The 24,277-nt window shown below is 43.9% G+C and overlaps 1 protein-coding gene and 1 long non-coding RNA gene across 7 annotated transcripts in view; one reads left to right on the forward strand and one right to left on the reverse strand.

Annotated features, from left to right (window-relative positions):
- EPB41L1 (erythrocyte membrane protein band 4.1 like 1) overlaps positions 1 to 19,474 on the reverse strand; it is a 152,342-nt gene extending 132,868 nt beyond the window's left edge. For 2 of the 6 annotated variants that reach the window (XM_049650855.1, XM_049650851.1), the window contains exon 1: positions 19,309 to 19,474. The gene's annotated coding sequence lies outside the window, so the exon portion shown is untranslated. Of the gene's footprint in view, positions 1 to 584; positions 905 to 19,101 lie in introns of those variants that run through there. The other 4 variants (XM_049650852.1, XM_049650848.1, XM_049650853.1 and 1 more) reach the window with 2 other exon arrangements.
- On the forward strand, positions 6,572 to 15,466 carry LOC125936656 (uncharacterized). The gene is made up of 2 exons (XR_007462090.1): positions 6,572 to 6,952; positions 15,229 to 15,466. It is a non-coding gene; the product is annotated as an uncharacterized LOC125936656 (long non-coding RNA).
- Positions 19,475 to 24,277: the final 4,803 nt, after the last annotated feature.

The following is a 24,277-nucleotide window of genomic DNA, read 5'->3' on the forward strand; positions in this document are numbered from 1 at the left end:
GCACAGAGGAGGTGGCAACGTGCAGGTGGACGCAGAGAATACAGTGATATGTCTATGAGTCAGAGAACCTCCGAGGACTGCAGGCAATCGCCAGAAGCTAGGATAAAGGCATGGGGCGTTTGCTCCCTTAAAGTCTCCAGCAGAAAGATGGATGTCCACCCTGCTGACATCTTGATTTGGACTCCAGCCTCCCAAACTGCGAGAGAATAAATTCCTGTTGTTTTAAGCCACCGGTTTGTGGTAATTTGTTATGACAGCCCTAGGAAACTAATACAGATGGATTACTTTAAAAATGATACTGAACAATTGGTTATTCGTTTGGAAAAAAATAAAATTGGATTCCTACCTCATGGCATACACAAAAATAACTATCTGTTGGATTAAAGACCTAAATTTGAAAAGCAAAACTTTTAAATCTTTAGAAGTAACAAAAGACCATTCTTAGGACCTCAGGGTGGGGAAGGCTTTCTTAAACAAGACACAAAAACCACAAATTATATTAGTCTGTGTTCTCACAGAAACAGAACCAATAGGGGATAGATAGATAGATAGATAGATAGGTAGATAATAAGAAATTGGCTCACGTGGTTGGGCTGAGAAGTCCCAAGATCTGCAGGTGGCAAGCTGGAAACCCACGAGAGCCAGTGGTGTTAAGTTCCAGTCTGGAGAAGAACAGTGTCCCAGCCAGAAGACATCCAGGCAGACAGAACAAATTCTCCCTTACTCTGCCTTTTTGTTCCATTCAGGTCTTCAATGGACTGGATGAAGCCTGCTCACACTGGGGAGGGCAATCTGCTTTACTCAGTCTACTGATTCAAATGTTAATCTCATCCAGAAACATTCTCATAGACACACCTAGAATAATATTTAACTAAATATCTGGGCACTCTGTGGCCCAGTCAAATTGACACATAAAATTAATATGGATAATTCTCAAAAACATAATGTTGGTAGAAAAAAAAGCATATTGTAAAGGATACAACTTATATAAAGCTTTAAAATATACAAAGCAATGATATATATTGTTTAGGGATACTTGTAGTAAAACTTTTAAAGACATTTATTGGGGCACCTGGGTGGCTCAGTTGGTTGAGTGACCGACATCAGCTCAGGTCACGAGCTCACACATTGTGAGTTCAAGCCCCGTGCCCGACTCTGTGCTGACAGCTCAGAGCCTGGAGTCTGTGTCGGATTCTGTGTCTTCCTCTCTCTCTGCCCTTCCCCCACTCGTGCTCTGTCTCTCTCTGTCTCAGAAATAAACATTAAAAAAAATTTTTTAAAATAAAGGTGTTTATTACCATGATAAACACCAGGATAAACTGTAGGATAGTGGATACCTCTGGGTAGAAAGGGAGGGAATGGGCTCTAGGAGAGGTACACAGGAAGCTGCAATTTTGTCTGTAACAGTTCATTTCTTAAGCTGGGTAGTATGCACATGAGTGTACACTACCATGCGCTATAATTTGTCTCAAGATATAATTAACATACCATAAAATTCATCATTTTTAAGTGTATAATTTACTGGGTTTTTGTTTATTCACAAGATTATGCAACAATCACTCCTGTAATTCCAGTACATTTTCATCACTCCAAAGAAACCTCATGTCCATTAGCAGTCACTCCCCATTCCCCCCTCCTACTAGCCTGGCAACTACTAATCCACTTTCTCTTTTTATGCATTCATATAAATGGATCATTCAGCATGTGGTCTTTTGTGGCTGGCTTCTTTCACTTAGCATAATGTTTTCAAGATTTACCCATGTTGTAGCATGAACCAGTATGTTATTCCTTTTATGGCTGAATTATAGTCCATTGTATGTAGATACTACATTTTTGTTTATTGATTTATCAGGTGATGTACATTTGGGTTGTTTCCACTTGGCTGTTATGAATAATGATACTATGAACTTTTATGTGCAAGTTTGTGTATGAACTTACGCTTTCATTTCTCTTGGATATATAGCTGGGAGTGCAATTGCTGGGTCATGTGGTAACTATACTTAACTTATTGAAGAACTTCCAAAGCAGCTTCATGATTTTACAACCTACCAGCAATATTTGAAGGTTCAATTTCTCCACATCCTCACCGACACTTGTTATTGTCTTTCTTTTTTATTATAGCCAACTTAATGGGTATGAAATGATATGCACCATGCTTTTTGGTGTATCCGAATTATTTTGTAACAACTGTTAAATTTAGTATTTAATAAAGAAAGACCATTTAATGCCTTGTGTGGAGGATGGACTGGTAGGAGTAGAAACAGAAGACCAGTAGTGCTCGCTTCGGCAGCACATATACGAAACAGAAGACCAGTAGGGGTGTGCTGCAGATGTTTCCCGGAAAGATTAGACCTGTCTTAGAGGGTCATGGCAGAGGTCATGGAGGACATGCTCGGGTCCCACTTAGAGGCCAACACAAATCTCAGAGTGGACTCAATCAGTTCATGGTGTCAGCCCAAAGCAGCTCTGAAATATGGAAGGTTTTCAGTGGACTTCCAAATCTTCTCCCTCACACAAAAGCCAAATTGCTATTGAGAAGCTGTCAGAAATTGACATTGGAGGGAGGAGCTTGATAGTTGAAGGGAAAATCTTATTTGCTACATGATTTTAGACCATCCTTTGTTTTTCTGACCTACGTTTCCTAGGATGTGAAATGATTCTACTCAAGAGCCATCTCTAGAGTTTCTCGCCTCTAGGACATGCTAGATTCTATAACCATAGGCCCATCTTACATAGAAGAAATATTCTGGCTTTTATTTTCTGAAAATCAGTCAAGCTCAGAGATACGAGGAAAAGGAACATAAAATATTTTGACCCCAAGGATGTTTGACTCTATTTATGAATACAAACATTGTATTTAGGATTATATCAACATCAATGAATGTTCAAGGCAATTTTGTTCTCCTGAGGTAAATTCCATTAAGCCAATTTAATTCCTTGACCGATTGTGGCACAAACTGTTTCCAACATTTTCCCATTTTTATTTTAATGAAATTATTTTCACTGAGATCATTTATTTTCCATCAAAACTTGACTAGAGAGGTAAATTGGTCAATTCTTCATCCATATGAAATATTTCTTGGTTATGGTTTCTGCCACTTTGAGAGTCTAATTTTCTCAGGTTAGATCCCACAGATCTAAATTCTGTCCAAAAAACGTTTGATTCTTCTGACAATTTTTAGCCTTGTGATATTTTAGTATATACCCATTATTTCTATCAGTTCTTGTATCAGTTTCCTATGGCTGTTGTAACAAATCACCACAATCTTAGTGGCTTAAAACAACACATATTTATTCTCCCACATTTCTGGAAGCCTGAAATCCTAAATCAGTAGCATTGGGCCCAGCTCCATCAGAGGATACAGAGGAGGATCTGTCCCTGCCTCTGCCAGTTCCTGGTGGCTGTGAGCACTCCTTGGCTTGTGACTGCATCATTGAAAACTCTGCCTCTGTGGTCACATTTCCTTTTCCTTTGCAGTGACAGTCAAGTCTCCCTGTGTCTATCTCTTATAAGGATTTCATTCAGGGCCCACCCTCATAATTCAGGACAATCTCCCCATCTCAAGACCCTTAACTTAATCACATCTGCAAAATCTTTGCCATGTAAATAAACAGGTTCCAGAGATTAGAAGCTGATATCTTGGAGGGAGACTTGGGGGGCGGGGGGCATTATCCAGCCTACTACAGTTCCATTCATTATAGATTGGATAAAATACTAATAGTTACTTGTGGGGGTTATTTATTTATTTATTTATTTGTTCATTTATAGAGAAGAGAGAGAGAGAGCACAAGAAGGGAGGGGCAGAGAGAAAGGGAAAGAGAGAATCCCAAGCAGGCTCTGCACTGTCATTACAGAGCCCAATGCAGGGCTTGAACTCACGAACTGTGAGATCATGACCTGAGCTGAAATCCAGAGTCAGGCACTTAACCAACTGAGCCACCAAGGCACCCCATGGATAGTTACTTGTAAGCTAATGTTCTTGCAGCATTACTCACAGTAGGCAAAAGGTGGAAACAACCCAAGTGACCATCAATAGACAAACGGACAAACAACATGCGGTGTATCCATACAAGGGATTATTATTCAGCCATTAAAAAGAATGAAATTCTGATACATGTTACAACATGGATGACCCCAGAAAACATTGTGCTAAGAGAAAGAAGCCAGATACGTACAACAGGATAAATATTACGTGATTCCACTTATATGAAATATCTAGAATGGGCAAATTAACAGAGACAAAAAGTATAATAGAGGTTACCAGGGACTGAGAGGGAAGTAGTTATTATTTAATGGGTACAGAATTTCTGTTTGGGTTGATGAAAAAGTACTGGAAATAGTGGTGATGGTTATACAACATTGTGAATGTACTTAAATGTCACAGAACAGTGTCCTAAATCAGTTAAAATAGTAAATTTTAGGGTCCATATATTTGGTCACAATAAAAATAACAATCTGTATTCCAAAAAAATAATAAAAAGCAGAGTAAAAAAATATGGATAACTGTATTTATTTTTTTAACTTATCCAGTAACAATTATGATCAATTTTCTTCAGATATTCCAGGATTGCTGGATTCGTTTAGGATTTGCCTACTGTGTTGCTAATATAATCCTCCCACATATTTCTATCACTTTGAGTATGGTACACTAATTGATCATACCTTTGGCAGATCAAGAAGCAAACGATGGGTAAATGTTCTTGGAAAAAAATGCAGGAGTCAAAATATCATTTTATGGGCAGGTATAGAACTCATAAAGGATTTATGTAGTGAAGGGCAGGGAGGGATGTCAGTTCCTGCTTCTAATGAAGACAGAATCAGCAGACATTGCAACAGGACAGACCTAGATTAAAAATCAGGAATTCTCTCACCACTGTGAGGTAAGAGGATGGGACCAGTAATTTCTGAGACCCCTCCAGCTCTAACAGTACCTAGCTCTGTTACTAAAAAAATGAACAGGAATTCACACTTGCCCAGTGCGTGTGGCTTGTATGGCATTGTGCCAAGTACTTTTTTAGTGACTCTGTATGGGTGGTATTACTACCCCCATTTTACATACAAGGAAAGAAGGGTCCAGGTCACTTACATAATTCACTCAAAGTTCTAGAGCTAAGACGTGGCACAGCCAAGACCCAAGGCCAAGGATGTCTGACTCCAAAGTCATATGCTCCACACTAGGCCATGTTATGGCATCCTCTTTTGTAGAGATACTTGGGAAAGATATTTCACTCTGGGCTACAGGCATGGGCCACCCCCAGCTCAAAAACAGGAGCATGAAGCCACTTGTTAAGATTGCTTGGAGGTGCTACTCTCATCAAATGCCAGGTCCGAAGACAGGGGCTACAGGTCCCACCATACTACAGAAATCTGGCTAGAAACTGTCCACCGATTTGCAAAGATTGAACACGTTACAAACGTTCACCTGCCTTTGTAAATCTCTGGAGCATCTTTCCCCCAGGTGAACTGGTTGCGGCCCTGGGAGAAGGAAAGGACAGTCCCTTTTGGCAGAGGTATGACTTCTGGCTTTTGCAGCTCTCTGACTTAAAATGGGCAGAACAAAAACCTGAAACCAAGTTGCAATGTATAGCACACCAATGTGAGTGAAGGATCTTGCACATGGGTTTTATCAGAGAACGTACTGTAATAATTTCCCATTAGTGGCTGTTCTCCTGGCCTCCAGTCCATTCTATACCTCAGTGGTCTGGTTAATTCTCCCAAAGCACAGTTCCAGCAAGGGCCCTCTCCAGCTCAAGAGACAAGTCCAAACTCCTCAGCTTGGTATCTGAGGCCCTCCGTGGTATGCCTCTATTTCTACTTCCAGCTCCTGCCAATCTTACGGCAAACTTTACCCTACTCACTGCTCCCTGTTCATGCCTCACCTTTCCCCACAACATCGGACTGTGGCAGCTGTGCCCAGTTCTAAATTCCTTTCATCGGGTAATAATCACTCCCCTCCCCCCACCCCCCACCCCGCCCACCTTCCTTTGGAGAATTCTGCTTTTCCCCTCATTCATAGAACCCTGTATCCTCCAATAGAATCTATCTACCTGACCACATGGATTAATTCCAGGCTAGGTATGTGACCAAAGCTGAGCCCCCAAACAATCTTCTCTGGGATTCTTTTGCTGTGGATAGCAGGCAGGCTGTCTCACTCTCCTCTGATCTGTCATAACTCTTATCTGAACTCTTCTGGGCTGCCTAGCACTTTCTAGCTTGTACTATGGTTATTCTTATATTTTCTGCAAGATTGCCTCAGCCCCGCTTTCTCCAAGTGCTCCACTTCTTTTCAAGTGCTCAATTTTAACAGGCATTCCCTGACTACCTCTTCTATGCAGACATAGTTCTATGCTCTGGGGATATAGAGCTGGATAAGACATCGTCCCTTATTGAATGGACGGATGAATGAAAAACATCCTTGGGCCTCACCTAGTCTATCACAGGGGATTTGGGCAACAGAAAATAGTAAATATAAAGACCAAAGTCATTAGCCTGGCATTCAAGACCTTCTCAATCCAGTTCTAATGTTGTGCCCCTGCTACCCACACACTCTTAGCTCCAGCCAGACTGAACTGTTTGTTGTCCAGAGATGTCCCCATGTGTGTGTGTTGGCCCAGGCTGTGGTCTTCTCTCATGGTCTCTTCCTGTTTTTCTCTTCCATTCATACCTTCCCTTTCCCCATCTCACATCAGCCTCCTTTTTCTCTCTCTCTTTTATCTCTTTCCTTTCTACTCCCCCTCTTTCACCATCTCTCCCTTCCCTTTTTCTTCCACTCAGCAATTGCTGAGCTCTCTTCTGATACTTCCCTCCATCCCACTCTTACCTTTTTTTTTTTTTTTTTTAAGTAGGCTTCACACCCAGCGTGGCGTGCAACATGGGCTTGAACTCACGAATCTGAAATCAAGACCAGAGCTGAGATCAAGAATTGGACACTCAATCAACTGAGCCACTCAGGTACCCCCTACTCTTACCTCTTAATTCTCCTCTCCCTTTTGTTTCCTGACCCCCTTCCTGTTCTGTGCACAGTCCCCTCCTCTGAGGATAAGATGGAATAAGACAAATTTAAATCAAACAGTTTCTAGATCTCATTACAAGAAGGCCTCAAAGTCAGGTGGAAAGGAGAGAGGGGAAACAGGGTGGAGGGGTTCCTGGAGGCAGAGAAAAGGCTGCCTAGCGACTGCTGGTGAATCAGTGGAGAGCATTGTGTCAGTTACCCACCTCCAACCCACCCCCAGATCTTCCCTTTCCTCCCTGTGATTACAGAATTATGAAAAGTCAGAACTACAAAAACTCTTGACATCCATCTACTCTGCCTCCATAATTTTTGCAGCTGGGAAAATGAGGCACAGCTAGGGAAACAGAGGCACAGAAAAGGGAAGCACTAGCCAATTTCATCCAACAAGTTAGTGGCTCAGCAGGAACTGGAGTCCTAGGCCTCCCATCCCACACCCCCAGAATGGTGGGGACCCTTTCACACATACTACACTACCTTCCTCCCTGTAGTCACTAGTCCCTCCCACCCATCTCTACCCCACCAGGTTTGGGATTACATCTAAGGATTCCCAATCTCCCCTTCCCACTCTGCCCCCAACCAGAGACCCCTAACAGACCACATCAGAGGGCCCAGCCCTAATTCTACTAGGAGCATATTTGGCAGTGGCAGGATGCTGAAAGTGTCAATCTGGCCTGTAGTGTGACCAGTCTCCTCTTTGGGGAGCTCCATTATAAGCAGCCTCTAGTGAGTTAAGAGATGATCCCTTAGACAAGACCCTTTCTCACCCTCCCAGCCTAGCTGGCCTCCTAGAGACTCTACCTCACTCTGCCAGCCGCCAGCCATGGATTTCAAACAGAGGCCACCCAGACACAGGATGGTCCATGGCTGCCAGTGGAGGTGGCTGGAGGTGGGGGGATGGGGAGGGTGTGTTGCAGAGGCTCCACTTTCAGTCCTGCTCCTCTGCTCCACAAAGGGCCACTGTCTGAGCACAGAGGGACCCTGGAGGGAAGGCCTCCCAAGGTGCTCGGCAACAGGGCCGTGTTTCATCATGCTGGGCCTCTAGGCCAAGTAAACATCAGGGTAGAAACAGGCCTAGCAGTTCATTCCTGCAGACAGGATTCTGGTTTCATGAGGGCTCAGTGGTGTCCTCACCCAATGCTTCCCTGAGACAACGAGGGTCAAGGTCATTTGCCCAATTTTCTCCAGAAATGGAGAGTCAGGATGAGAAACTGGCTCTATCCTAGTCCACTTCCCATTGCTCAAGGAGCATCCTATTCCCCCTCTTAAGAAGCCCAAGTTTGGGGCGCCTGGGTGGCTCAGTCAGTTAAATCTCCATTTTCGGCTCAGGTCATGATCTCAAGGTTTGTGGGTTCAAGCCCCACATCAGGCTCTGTGCTGACAGCTCAGAGCCTGGAGCCTGCTTTGGATTCTGTGTCTCCCTCTCTCTCTGCCCCTCTCCCATTCACACTTGGTCTCTTTCTCTCTCTCTCTCTCTCTCTCTCTCTCTCTCTCTCCCTCTCTCAAAAATAAATATACATTAAAATTTTTTTAATAAAAAAAAAAGAAGCACAAGTTTTACAAGAAATTTTTAAATTAGTCCAGGAGAAGGTGAGAGCTCTTTGAGCTTGGGTAATCAGGGAAGACTTCCTAAAGGAAGTGCAATTTAGGTGGGATTCTGCCTTCATGCGTAGGTAGGATCTCCACAAACGGGAAGGAGAAATGCATTTCAGGCAGGCAGCACAGCACTGACAAGTTGTGGTGTCTGGAAATCAGGAGCATTTGGGGTCTATGAAGAGACCTATCCAGCAAGGGGAGAGAATTCACATAGGAGAAGGTGGGAAATAAAGTCGGAAAGTTTGGTTGAAAGTTAAACCATGATGAATCTTAACAGCCAGGTGAGGAGTCATGGAAGTTTCTGAGCAGAGCAGGGATGGGGTGAAAGCAGAGTATCAGAAAGCTTAGGCTTATGGTATTATGAAAGAGTCCCTACATCGAGCTCCAGTCCTCTAGATGACCTTGGGCTGGTTATGGCCTCTCTCTGGGCCTTGGTTTCCTCATCTTAAAATAAAAGGGTTACACCAGAGAATCCTGAAGACGCTTTGCATCTCTAAATGCAAAGATTCCCTGACAGGGCGACAGGGGCTACATACAATTAAAGGAGGAGAGGAGAGGAGAGGAGAGGCTGTGGCCACATGCCAGCTATCTCTGGGCTGCATTTCCGCAATGAATCATCTGCACAGAGCTGTGGAATGGCCATCATCACTACCGCCGCTGCCAGGCACTATGCTGAGTACACCCCACTCTTTTTTAAACTTCATTTTTGTGAATAGGACGTGCATATACATATTGCAAATTTTAAGTCATAAAAAGATACATGCATAGTAAAAATAAATTTCCCTCCTTCCCCTATTTTCAGCCATCCATCTCTTTTCCCACTGTCACCAGTTTCCTGAGTCTTCTTTCAGAAATAATCTATACATAGATAAAGATTCTGTGAAGATTCTTTTTTTTTACACAGATGGGAGCATACTGGACATACTTCTGTACCTTGTTTTTTTTAACTTGGAAATTCTGAAGATCTTTTCATACGAGTATATAAAGAGCTGCCTCATTCTTTGTATGGCAGATCATGATTTACTAAATTAGCCCCCTATGGATATATGTTTCTTTTCTATTCTAAACAATGCATCAGTGAATATCCTGAACATACATTATGTGCTAAGCTCTTTATATGACTTTATACTCACAACAATAATTTAAAGCAATTATAATTATATTGATCATGCAAATGAGAAAAGCGAGGCACAGAAAGATTCATTGACTTGCTCAAAATCACACAGCTCTTATGCAGGAGAATTGAGATTCCAACATGGTCAGTTTGACACCAGAGCCAATAAACTCAATTGTTCCATTAGTGCTTCTCAAACTTTATCACACATTACCATCATCTGGGGGTTTGCTAAAACATAGATCACAGATCACTGTACCTCACCATGAGAGTTTCTGATTCAGTTCATCTATGGTGGGACCCAGGAATTTGCATTTCTAACAAGTTCCAGGGGGATCACTCTTTAAGAACCACCACACTATACCAGCTCTCTCACCTTCAGCTGTTCAGGTTGTCCAAAAAGAATGCAGTTGGAACCCAGCACTTGGCCTTGACAGGATCAGAGTTGAGAGGCATAAATCTAAGTTCCATGAGAGGAGGGTGAGAGCCCAGCACAATGTCTGGCACTCAGTTGTACTCAATAAATACTTGTCAAATGAATGAGTAAATAAATGACGTACAAATGCTCCATGCCACTTGTTGCAGCCCCTGCCTGGGGAAGCCCCACTGCCCACACTGGCTGAGAGCCAACTTCATGTTGTGAGAGTCTGCAAGGAACTGAATGTCCTCCCCAAATTCATATATTCGGGTCAATGAAGAGACCTATCCAGCAAGGGTAGAGAATTCACATAGGAGAAGGTGGGAAATAAAGTCAGGAAGTTTGGTTGAAAGCTAAACCACAATGAGTCTTAACAGCCAGGTTGAGAAGTCATGACATTTTCTGAGCAGAGCAGGGATGGGGTGAAAGCAGAATATCAGAAAGCTTAGGCCTATGGTATTATGAAAGAGTCCCTACACAGAGCCCCAGTCCTCTAGATGACCTAACTAGCAAGGTGACGGTATTTGGAGGTGGAGCCTTTGGGAGGTAATTAGGTTTGAAGGACGTTATGAGGGTGGAGCCCCCCCATGATAGGATTGGTGTCCTTATAAGAAGAAGAGAATTCACATAGAAGAGACCATAGCTCTCTTTTTCTCTACTATGTGATGACAATGCAAAAAGACAGCTGTCTGCAGGCCAGGAAAAGGGCCTCACCAGGAGCAAAGTCAGCCTGTACCTTGATCTTGGACTTTCCAGCTTCCAAAACTTTGAGAAATAAAAGTTTTTTAACCCCCCAGTCTACGGCATTTTGCTATAGCAGCCCAAGCTGACTAAGACAGAGCCCTTGGGAATGGCGCCGTTTATTTCCTCCCATTCCTCATTTTGCTTATAATGAAATCAATGAGGCAGCCAGGCCTTTGTTATTAATGGAAAGGCAGCATCTTAGAATGCTAGAGCTCCATCAAGATAAGCTAGCCCAATGCTCTCATTTATTATTATTAATAACAATAACTATAAATCATAGCACACCCATGCAATTGACATGCTTACTTTTTTAAAAAAATATATCATTCCCTCTAATCTAATCCCCTATGTTTCCTTCCCCTTTATTCTGGTACACAGCCTCTGTTTCCATCCCATGTGGTTGATGTGGCTGGTCCATACACACACACACACACACACACACACACACACACACACAAACTATGAGAAAGATTTAAAGTCAGGAGGAAGTCTAAAGTCTGCGAGAGTCCCCTTCTGCAGAGCAGTGAAGCACAGACAGAGATACCTCACAAACATAGACAAAGTTTTCAGGGTCACGCGTTGTTGCCCGGAGACACCCAAACACCAGAAGGACTCCTCAAGGTGCTGACTCTGTTACAGAATTAGATGCCTGAGCTCAGGGGCCTTGAGGACCCCCATAGTTTCTTCCACCTGCCTCTCTACCTGGCCTTGAGTCCTGCTTCTGCTGCCTGGCTCCCCCACCGGGCCTCTGTCCTGGGATCCAATCCCCCAGCAGTGCCCCTGCTTTAGACCTTCCCACCCATCCCCAAAGCCCAGACTTGTGGCTGAAAATGTCTAGGTCCCAGGCCCCTGGACAAGCAACATGTCCGAAGCCACTGATTGGACAGCTGGAGTGAAGGTGGCCATTAGGGAGAGCATCTCAGGGGCCAAGGCAGTCAGAGTGGGCTGGTCAGTTGCACAGCGGGCAGGCCGTGTAACTCAACTCTTGTTGAATGCCAGGGAGGTCAGCCAGCCCGGGCAGCGGGCAGGTGGAGTCAGACACAGCCGCTCTCAGTCAAGCCAAGTCAGACAGACGGACAGGGAGGGACAGTCTGGCAGACTCCATCACCCAGAGCCCCAGCCCCTGAGGCACAGACGGTCAGCCAGAGCCAGCCAGCCAGCCATGCAAACTCAGCCGCACAGCCTGACAGATGCGGTCAGCCCACACATCAGGCGGACTGAACCAACCTTCCCGGTGCCCAGCCAGGCGGGCTCCGCCACACACAGGGCTGTAGTGAGGCCCCACGCGGTCAGGGTGGTCAGCGAGTCTCCTGCAGCCAGCCAGGGAAGGGGCCCCGGCAGGAGCGTCAGGCCCAGGCCTAGTCACACTCGGCCGGCCGCTCTCAGGAGGCTTAGCAGAGATGTGGTCAAACCACCCGGCAGACAGATCAGTCGGAAAGCGGGTCAGTCAGACACAGAGGGCCTCCGTCAGTCAGATACAGCTTGTCGAGCACAGATGGGGGCTGGGCAGCCAAACGCAGTTAGATGGACTCAGTGAGACACGCCCTGTCGGGCCCGGATGCCATCAGCCAGGTAGGGGCAGTCAGTCAGTCAGCTGTGGTCAGGCGGACAGATCACACGGCCTCGGTCCGTCAGGCACCCACGGAATCTGCGTTCAGTCAGACACAGCCAGACAGACGGATTATCAGGCAGTGATGGCGTCTGTGGTTAGTGTGACACAGTCGGTCAGTCCAATGCGGCTTGTCAGGCTGTTGGAATCAACCAGAACGCCACAACTGCCGCGGAATCACCGGACCCGAGGCCCCGAGCCCTGTTCAGGGTGGGGGCGGGGCCTCGTTCCCGGCCCGGGCCGTGGACCCGCCCCTCCTCCACCTTTCAGCCTCCAGGCGTTGCCATGGCAGCCGCGGACAAGATGCGGCTCTCTGCCCCAGCCCCCGGAGCCCCTGTGCCCCTGAGGTGGAGCTCCCAGGCCGGTTGGGGGCAGCGAGTGCGTTTGGTGACCAGGGTAAGCAGGCTGTGGCGGAACCAGGTGGGGGAACCAGGATAGAAACCCAGGCAGTCTTACCTCCTAGACCCTCAACACATCCTCTGGCCCCCTCTGTGTGATCTCGCATGGCAGAGCATGTTCCCTTCAGCAGCCCCCCCTGGTCCCCTACAGGACACCCAACCCTATGCTGGGCCCTGCAGCATGAAGGTCCTGCTTGAGTCTCTGCTTCAAGGACTCAGAATAAGGAGCTATCAAAACCAGGAACCTGGCCAAACCAGGGGACAAACTATGAGTCTGTCTCATCCAGTCCTGAGAAGAGAAAGCCTTTTAGTCAGAGAAGTCCAGACCAAGGGGCTGTGAGCATCGCTTCAAAGCTTCAAGTCCATAGATTTTATCAAATTCCAGCAGCGTGGGCCAGGAGTTAGAAATACATCATGGGTCATAAATTCAAATGCATACCAGGGCTAGAAAGGTAATGAAAGTCATGAAAACAAGTCAAGTGAACAAGTTGGCAAATCAGCCCCATCTAAAAGAGGCACTGCCTCTTGGCTCCTGCCCTTTGTGTTCTCAGACACCTGCTGTCTCTAGTCTTCTAGTTGGGTGCCATTGGCTAAGTCATTTCACATCAAGTCTCAGTTTCTCCATCTGTATAACAGGAAGGAAATTTTGGCTTTATTTCACAGGGTGAAATTTTGTGGAGATCAAACACGTATGTAGAAAGTATTTTGTGAGCTGTAACGTTATAAGGTGGAGGGAGAACAAACAGGAGGTTGACTGAACATCTAATGTACATCTGCTCCATGATCTATGAATTCTGACAGCTTTCCTCTGAGGCAGGGCTTAACATCCCTCTTGTACAGGAGATGAGAATGCCCTTCAAGGAGTGTGCTGACTTACCCGAGGTCACAAGCTTGTACATGATGGAGCCAGATTTAGAATTTAGGTCTCTCTGACTTCTGAGACCAGTCTCTTGCGCCAATTTGACAAAGTGTGGCTTGGGTCCCAAGCCAACCATCACTAAGATGATTTCAGGTGGATCCCAGATGAACATTTTAAAAATAATTATATAGTTTGTTATTTTACATTTTTGAGGAGGCTTATTGATACTACAGAAGTTCTAAATCTCACACAGCCAGGCTGTAGTAGGCTGAATAATGGCCACCCAAAGATATAGGGACCTAATCCCTAGAACCTATAGATGTTACCTTATTTGGGACAAGGATCTTTGCAGATGTGATTAAGGATGTTGAGATGAGGAGGTCATCCAAGATTATCCTAGTGGGCACTAGATACCATCACAAATAGCAGAAGGAGATTAGACAGACGCACAGAGAACATGACAAGCCAGTGCAACTGTGGAGGCAGAGACTGAAGTGATACAGCCACCAGAAGGTAGCAGAGCCTATGGAGGGAGCATGGCCCTCTCAACGCCTTAATTTTAGCCCAGTAAGACTAATGTTGAACTTCTGGCCTCTAGAATGATGAGAGAATACATTTCTATTGTTTTAAGCTACTTGCTTGGTGAAATTAGTTCTAGCAGACACAGGAAAAAAAATACACAGATCTGCATGACTTAAAATTCATGCTCCAAACTAGTTCACCCATCTCTTTTGTTAAAGAAACTTATTATTTTAAACAAACCTTTATATTTACAGAAAATAAATGTAAATCTTTGATTTACAGACTACAGAGATTTCCCAGAGCACAGAGTTTCCATATACCCCTCCCTCAGTCTCCCATATTGTTAACATCTTAAATGACTGTGGTGCATTTGTCACAGCTAAGAAACCAACCTTGGTACCTTCCTATGAACTAAACTCTACACTTTCCTTGGATGTCACTAGCTTTTCCACTAACATCCATGTTTGTTCCAGGGTCCCATCCAAGATACTACATTTAGTCGATATGTCTTCTGGGTCTTCTCTGACCTAGAACAGCTTCTCAGACTTTCCTTCTTTTTGATGACCTTGTCAGTTTTGTCAGAGGAGTACTGGTGAGGTGTTTTATAGAGTTCCCCTCAATTTGGACTTCTCTGGTTCACCTGGGGTTATAGGTTTTGATGAAGGATACCACCGAGGTAATGTACTTCTCGTGACATGTGAGGGATACATGCTGTCAACATGACTTGATCACCTTTAGTACCTGGCCAAGGGAGTGTTTAGCAAATTTCTCCCTTGTGAAGTTACTTGGTTTTCCTCTCTTTCTACTCTTTGGGAGCAAGTCACTTAAGTGCAGCCCACACTCAAGGGAGGAATTAAGGTCCACAGCCTGGAAGGGATAAATTATTTGGAATTCTTCTATAAGGAAGATTTAAAAAAATTTTTTTTTCAACGTTTTTTTTTTTTTATTTTTGGGACAGAGAGAGGCAGAGCATGAACGGTGGAGGAGCAGAGAGAGAGGGAGACACAGAATCGGAAGCAGGCTCCAGGCTCCGAGCCATCAGCCCAGAGCCTGACGCGGGGCTCGAACTCACGGACCGCGAGATCGTGACCTGGCTGAAGTCGGACGCTCAACCAACTGCGCCACCCAGGCGCCCCTAAGGAAGATTTATCTATTCTCCCCAATTTATTTATTTATTCAGTCATTTATTTACATCAGTATGGACTCGTGGATATTTAGTTTATATTTTGGGCTATAATCCAGTACTATGTTATTTCTTTTCTTCCTCAAATTGTTCTAGCTTTGGCCATTGGGGGCTCTTTCAGGTTGTCTCTTGAGTCTCTTTGAAACTAATTGTCTTGCATCTTGGTTGTACCGAGATGATTTCAAGTGGAACCCAGATGAACATTTTTTGAAGAGTTGTAGGTTTACATTATCAGACTTCGGAAAACATATAACCAGCATGTCAAATTGGTGATTCCACAAATAGCACTGAGGACAAGGCTAATGTAGTGATGATTGTATTAAGTGTGTCAATTCACAGAGAGGTATTAAGTCAAAACTGGTATTGATGGTACAGGGGTATGGAGGAAGTTGTTAAGCTGATTAGGGAATGACTCAAGTTAGAGAACTCTGTACTAGGGCAGAAGCAAACCTCAAATGCAAGTAAAGGATGGTAACTATGAGGATTATGAGCAGCCTCTCTGGGACACACCTACACACAATCCATTTCCTGGGGCCCTGCGGCCAACCCGACCTTCAGTGCAGATGTGTGCTGATGTTGATAATGGTGGAACTGTGCATGCCCAGGCCCGGGAGGGATGGGTACTGCACTGTGTTTGTTTCCTGAGCGAGTTGTGTGGGTGGCTTGCTGCTCAGCACCATTCCCCACTAATGAGCTTGGAGCCTTTGGCCTAACAAACATGTTCTGTGTCACAGGCCTGACATGTGATGTTTCCCAAGGAGAAGTGCCAGGAAGGCTCATTATTTTTACTTTTTCTCCTTGTCTCATCCTTGATTTGAGACAGGTAGAAAGACATGATGGAGTCAGCGGTCAGAATGCGGTCTAGCTCAGAGTCTTGTCTGGGGTCTCCGGGCCAGTCCCCCGGCCCCACCGAGGATGCTCAGAATGAAATTGGAGCATTTGGCTTGCCCCACTCTGCATAATCCTGAGTCCTGACCCATGCCCTGAATCTGCCACCTGGCTGAGCAGTGAAAACCTAGAAACTCTGGTCTGATCTGAAATAGGAAGCCCTTCAAAAAAGAAGTCTTTTCATTTCCCACCTTCTAGTCTAAACTGTGGGTGGCTGAAGGCTGGTGTGTGCTCAGGCCTCTAAATCCTCTATAGTGCCTTCCCAGGGAGCTCTAAAGTCAGATGAAGTGGGTTAGAATCCTAATTCTTCCTGATAACAGACAAGTGGCATAGCCTCTCATCTATAAAAGGAAGATCGTAATAGTACCCTATGTCACAGACTTAATTAATGCAAATTAAATGAGACAATGTATGTAAAGTGCTTTAGCACAGTGCCTGGCCCAGAGTAAGTGCTCAATTAACTTGTTCATTTGTTTAACAATTATTAATGTCTACTGTATGCCAGGCACTGTACTGGGTGCCAGGGACATCAGGGAAAACAAGAAAAAAAGAAACTAGAAAATAAATAAGGTGAAGTATATAAAGTCAAGTCCTTTGTACAGTACTTGCACATAAGAAGTACAGAGAAATGTTCATAATTATTATTTTTTAAATAGGCTTCACCCAGCGCAGAGCCCAATGTGGGACTCGAACTCACAACCCTGAGATAAAGAGTTGGATGCTTAACTGACTGAGCCACCCAGGCACCCCGAAATGTTCATTATTAATCATAAAATAATGATATATTATGATGAATGAGTAAAGGAAATAAGTAGGGTAATGTAACAATAACTGAAAGAAAGCCCCTGAGACAGGTAGGTCAGGAAAGGTCCTCTAAAGAAATGATATTGGAACTGAGACTTATGAGATGAACAGATACTCAAGTCTTTCCAAGAGTCAGCTGCAGACCCTTCCAGTTAGCAGGAACAGCTTGTATAAAGACCCTGAGCTTGAGAAGAGCTTGGAGAGTAGAAGGAAAAGCAAGGAGGCCAGTGTGGATAGGGCATAATGACAGGGCAGTAGGCTATGCTCAGAAGTTAGGATTTTATTCAGTGTGATGAAAAGCCACTGAGAGCTTAAACAAGACAGTAACAAAATCTGATTTCTGATTAAAAGTTAACTCTGGCTTCTGTAGAGAGAATAGATGAAAAGGGAAGAGTAGGAGAAACAGTCAGAACAACAATTAAGAGGCTGTGAGAGTCATCCAGACCAGAGATGCTGCTGCTTTGAACTAGGTTATATATCAGCAGTGTCCTGTGACTTCCTGGGATGATGGAAATGTTCTACATCTATGCTCATATGGTAGCCACTAACAACCTATGGCTCTTGGAATGTGGCTAGTGCAGCTGAGGAACTGAACTTTTAATTTCATGTTATTTTAATTAAAATATACATAGCCTTGTGCAGCTGGTGGCTACCATATTGGATAGTACAGGAAATGAACAGTATGTTAAATATATTTAGGAGCAAGAAAGGACTTGTGATGGTTGGGGGATGGAGAGTGAAAGAAAGAGTTGAATTAAGGAAGATGCCCTACAGTACTATTTGGGAACTGGGTGGAACTACCATTTACTGATTTGGGGAAGAGAAGGCTCTGGGGAGATGTCAAGAGTTTTGTTTTGCACAAGAGGAATTTGTTGGAACTACTGTTGGAACATTCAAGAAGAGATATCAAGTAGAAAGCAGGATGTACAAATGTTTGTCATCGTTGTCATCATCATCATCATCATCACCATCATCATCTTTAGGTTCCAGGGATACTAGCCTGTTGGCTACTTAGGAGGTAGGGAGCTCAGAAAGAGGGCTAGGAACTCTACACTGAGAATTTCCTTCACCTTGTCTTGGTCAATGTGTCAACCATCCACCTAGCCAGACTTCCCTAGAGTTTGAAACCCCTATGTGATCTCTAGCTCCTCCTCCTCCTCCCTCTTCTCCCCAGATATTGAGCCCAGTGGCTTCTTTCTTTCTCTCATGCAGCCTCATATCTTTAAAGACATCTATATACTGATAACTCCCAAATGCGTATGTCCAGCCCAGACTCTCCCCTAAATGCCAGACTCAAAAATCCAACTTTCCACTTGCCATCTCCACTTGAATGTCAAACAGGCATCTCAAATTTGCCATGTCTAAATGTGAATTCCTGAAATTCTCCCCAAAACTTGCTCCTCCTATGGCCTCTCCCATCACGACTAATGGCAATTCCTTCCTTCATTTGCTCAGGCCAAAAGTTTTGGAGTCTTCCTTAATTCCTCTCTTTCATACTTCTTATCTGGTCTATCAGCAAATCCTGCAGGTTCAATTATATTTATCTTAAATTCAACGCTTTTTTTTTTTCTTTACCACCTTTGCTGCCATCAACCTGGGACAAGCACTAGCCTATTTCACGTGGTTGACAGCAATAGCCTGCTAGGACTCCCTGCTTCTACCTCTGGCTCCACTTCAGCTCTCCCCCATGCTGCAGTTCAAACCCCCCAATGGCTCCCATTTCATTCAGAAAGAAAGCACCAAATTACTTTTTGCCTCCTTCACAATACATGACTTGGCCTAACCTCTGTCCGTGCAATGGCTGCGCGGACAATGGCTGCGCACTGACTGTGCACCCCTGCCCCCGCTGCCAGGAAAGATCTTCCCCGTGTATGGCTCATTCCTTCACCTCTCTCAAAAGTCACCTGACCACCACCAAAAACATTCCACACTCACATTTCATATGCCCCTTCTCACCTTTTTATTTCTCCACAGCACTTTCGTTATCTTTTTCACGCATTTTAAGGATTATCTGTTTCCCCTACTAGAATGCACATTTCAAGAGCGCAGACATTTTCGTGGTTTTTTTCCTTCACTGCAGCATTCCCAGTGTTTATGTGACACACAGTAGGTGCTCAATAAATAGATGGCAAATGACTGAAAAATCGTAAAGAGCCTCCTTACCCAACAGTGGGGATATGAGGGAATCGAGAAATACGCATGCTCGCCAGCCCACAGAATTCTGAGGCGGGTAACCGTTACCGTCGCCGAAGGTAAGCCAGGAGGGCGGCCCGACCCCACGTGACGCCTTCCTCGCCCTTCCCCACACCGGAACGTTTCAGTCCCGGAACCTCGGTTCGCGGGTCCCGGCGCGAGGGCACTTCCGGTGCCGCTCTTCTCTCGCCAGTGAAGAGAACTGCCAAGTCAGTTCCGGCAGAGAGCGAGGTGAGAAACGCAGCGAGGCCGTCTGTCCCGGGGCCCTCCAGGCCCTCCGGCCTCGGGCCGGCAGGTGAACTGGGGGGCCCAGGGACAGGTCGCTGTCTCTGACCTGAAGAGACCCAGCGCCGTCGCCGCGGCTGTCCACTGGCTGGGCCCAGGCCTTGAAGCAGCCGCGAACCTCTCCCCACCCCCACCCCCACTTCGGCGCCGATGGCGGCGGCCTCTTGGAGGAGCCCAGACCTCGCCGGCCGCCCACTTTCGTGGCCCAACTCTGCGGGGCCTACGCGAAACACCCGCCCAGCCAGCGGGGACGCAGCGCCTTTGGACGTTGGGCGTGGCGGGGCGAGAAGAATGGAGGCCACTCGGATGCCGCGCGGGAAGGCCGTTGGGGCCTTCGAGGGCCCGAGAAGGCGGGTCTACGTGGACGCGAGCTCTGCCACCCTTGGGCCTCGGAGCCCCACAGATGCGGGCCGTGGGATGACCGCTTCGTCCCAGTTGGACAAAACCTCACCGCCGGACAGTGGACAGAGGCCCTAACGGGCCCGGAAGGTGAGCGAAGCCCCAGTCCACGACGGATGGAACGGTTAACTGGCCCTAAGGCGGTTGGTCTTCGTTCTACCAGACGTTGATATTGGAAGATAGAAATGGGAGAATTCCGCACCGCATTTGACCAATAGGAAGGCCACCCTTTGGGAAGATTTTACTGGCCGTTTATAGAAGGCCTGTGTATATAATATGAAAAAGCTGCTCTCAACTTACCCCCCAACCTTTCAAAAGAAAACTGTTGCTAAGTCTGGGCTTTCTACATGTAAAGAGGTTGCCGACATATGATAAAGTAGAGTTAGAAAATCACATGCCTTGTAAATGCCTATTTGGTTTTTTAAAAATCATAGAAAAGAAATGTCTTTTGGAAATGACTTTTTTGAAATGGAATTGTCAGACCACCTCTAGAAGCGACATCAGGAGCGAGCGACACACGTCCACGTCTGTTCAGTGGGTAAGAGGACATGAAGTAGAAGACCTTGAGGAAGAAAAGAAGGTTCTGTGCCAGACTGGTCATATTTAGAAGACATTTTCATATTAACCATTTTTTTGTGTGTGCTTTTTATTCCTCAGCTACTGTATAGTTAACAATGCTAAGTACTTTTTTGAAATCTCTAGTCTTTCTAGATGTTCTTAAGTGCCTGGTATGTTAAAAATAGAGGTAGTAAAAAGACATTCTGTAAATACCTTTTTGTTAAAATTCATAATGAAATACTGTTTAATTTTGGGGAATGGCCAAACCACCTCATTGAGCAGTAGGCATTGTGTTTGTGCACTGGTTCAGAGGAGGAGAGAGGAGAAGGAAGTACCAAGAGCTCTGCCAGTGAGTTCATAGTGAGGCAAGATTCACCATTGTCCTTTGTGTTCCTGCATTTTGTATTACTTAAGTGTATATAATGTATATACTGGACAAGTGAGTCCTGATTTTCCGCATCTAGTCTTTCTAGATGTTAAAGAGGTTGCCAGTGTATGACAAAAATAGAGTTAGTAAACTAATACATTTTGTATATTTTGTGTTAAAATTCCTAGAAAGATTGTCTTCTGCAAATTTGAGCATTATAGCCCATTGAGTTGATGGAGGGAGAGAAGAGAAGGGTTTGTCTTCGGCTAGAATGTTCCTATTTTGAAGACACTTTCACATTATAACTGTTACACGTATGCAGTTTATTCAAGACTGCTATGTATATAGTGGACAAATTAAGTCCTTATTTGAAACATCTAGTCCTGTCTAGATGTTTAGAAGTGCCCAACGTATGTTAAATGTAGAGGTAGTAAAATGTCACTTTGTAAATATCTTTTTGCTAAAATTCATAGGAGATTGTCTTGGGAATGGAATTGTTAAACCACTTCTGAGCACTCTTCAGTGGTTGGAGGAGGTGGAAGGGAAAGAATTGCAAAAGGTAATATGCTGGTGTGTTAATACTTGGACATTTTCAGACAAAATCATTTTTTTGTATGTTAACATGCATTTTGTTTTGCTGTGTATATAGTGTATATAATGGACAAATAAGTCCTAGTTTTGCAACTTCTAGTCTCTAGATGTTAAAGAAGTTGCTAGTGTATGACAAAGTAGTAAAATTAGCACATTTTGTACACGTGTTGAAACTCAAAGGAAAGCTTTTCTTCTGTAAATGATTTTTGAATATGAATTTTTTCAACCACCTCTAAGCATTACACATGCCTATACTTGTCCACTGGATTAGTGGTGGAGAGAAGGAAGTGAGGGAGGGAATAGTTTAGGCCAGAATGGTCAGATTTAGAAGATACCTCAGATTATACCCATTGTTAGGTGTGTGCAATTTTATTTAACAGTGCTTTGTACATAGTGAACAACTAAGTCCTTATATGAAATATCTAGTCTTTCTAGATATTTAGAAATGCTTGATGTACTTAAAAGTAGAAGTAGAGTAATGCTTCTTGTAAATAGCTTTTACAAACTGATGGGAAATACTATTTTTGGAAATGGAATTGCTAACTCACCTCTCTGAACAGTATGCTTACTTGTTCATTGGTTTGTGGGAGGTGGGAGGGAAGAAATTGCAAAAGATGTTTTGCTAGTGTGTGCTAGGAAATTTCAGCTTATCCATTGCCCTATATGTTATGTGCATTTAACTTGACTGTATATATTGTAAATATACTGGACAAATGGGTCCTAATTTTATAATATCTAGTCTCTAGATATTAAAGAGGTTGCCAACGTATGACAAAAGTAGAGTTAGTAAACTAACACATTTTGTACACTTTGTGTTAAAATTCATTGAAAGGCTGTCTTCTGAAAAGAACTTTTAGAGATGACATTGTAGTCACATCTAAGTGACACATGTGCCTATCTGTACCCACCCAGTGGGTTGGTGGTGGAGAGGAGCTGTGAGAAATAAAGGGTTCTAGACTAGAATGTTCCTACGCAGAAGACACTTTCAGATACAACCCATTGTTACATGTGTGTAGTTTATTCAACACTACTGTGTATATAGTGGACAAACTTAAGTCCTTATTTGAAACATCTAGCCTTTCTAGATGTTTAGAAGTGCACAAAGTATGTTAAAAGTAGAGGTAGAAAAATAACACATTTTGTAGATATCCTTTTGTTAAAATTCATGTGAAATATTGTCTTTTTGAAAATGGAATGATCAAAATGATCAAACCACCTCTCAGCAGTACACATTATATAATAGTTGTGCTGGTTCAGGGAGGAAGAAGAAAGCGCAAAGGGCTGTATACCAGTATGTTTATAGTTAGGCAGGATTAAACCATTGTCCCCTATGTCTGCATTCGCATTGGGTTTTACTTAGCTATGTATATAGTGTATATAAAGGAAAAAGGAGTCCTAATTTACAACATCTAGTCTTCCTAGATGTTAAAAGAGGTTGCCAGTGTATGACAAAAGTAGTTAGTAAATAAATACATTGTATACACTTTGTGTTTAAATTAGTAGGAAAGACTTCTGAAAACAACTAGAGGAAGTGAAATTGTTAAAATCCCCTCTAAGCATTACAGATGCTTATACTTTCCACTGGGTTGATAAGAGGTGAAAAGAGGAAGGTCTAAGCCAGAATGTTCCTTCAGTCCTACTATGTATGTAGTGGGCAAATTTTGAAACATCTAGTCTTCTAGATGTTTGAAAGTGAACAATATGTTAGAAGTAGAGAATTAAAGTAACAACACCCTTTAAGTTCTGTTAATTTACAGGAATGGTTGTATTTGGGGAATGGAAGTGTTAAACTTGATGTCTTGGAGAGTATTCACTGTGGGGAGTGGGGGGGTGGGGGGAAATGAGAGAAGGGTTCTGTGCCCACGAGTCTTTAAGACAAATTCAGATTGTCTAACCATTATTCTGTGTGTGCATTTTAGTTAATATTGCTGTGTGTTAAAGGATAAAACAAGTCCTAATGCCCAAAGTGTATTAAAAGTAGTAGTAGTAAAATAGTCCCTTTATAAGTGCCCTTTTGTTAGTTTTTAGGAAGGACTGTTCTGGGAGTGTCTGTTAATCTGCCTCTTGGAGCTAGATGTAGTCCTATACTTAGTCATTGAAATGGTGGAGGGAGCAGAGGAGGGGTGAAGGGAAGGGCTTTTTGCTAGTATCTCCACATCTAGAAGACAGTTTTAGGTTATAAACATAAGTCTATATGTGCATTTTTATAAAGTACCTGTGTTTGTTGTGGACAAGTTCATTATTTTGTAACATCTAAGCTTTTTGGATGTCCTGAGATGACAATGTATGATACAATGTACAGCTACTGAATTAGCCAATTTCTAAGTTTTTGTTGTTGTAATTGATAGGAAGGAAGCATCTTGGGCATGGAAGTGTTAGGCTGTCTCTGAGAAATGTATGTCAGGACTTACTCATTAGACTGGCAGCAGAGGGGCAGAAGGAAGTATAGTGGGAGAGATGCATGTGGATGTGTTCATATCTATATTCTAGTGATAACTGTTAATGTGTGTGCATCTCTTTGGCTGTACTATAGGAATACATTAAGTGATTCAGTGGAAACATACCTCCTTGCTAGTATTTGAATAGTATAGATTGGATAATGAATTCTTTTAGAAGCATTATACTTTGTGTACTCTGTTACTTTATGTCTCATTTTTAATTGAACATTAAGGGAATGCAGTATTTTAATTGTAGCTCTGCCAATATCTTTATCTAGAGGCCTGTTAACATTTTTGTCAC

This window comes from Panthera uncia (genome assembly GCF_023721935.1).
Source record: "Panthera uncia isolate 11264 chromosome A3 unlocalized genomic scaffold, Puncia_PCG_1.0 HiC_scaffold_11, whole genome shotgun sequence".
Lineage (NCBI taxonomy): Eukaryota > Metazoa > Chordata > Mammalia > Carnivora > Felidae > Panthera > Panthera uncia.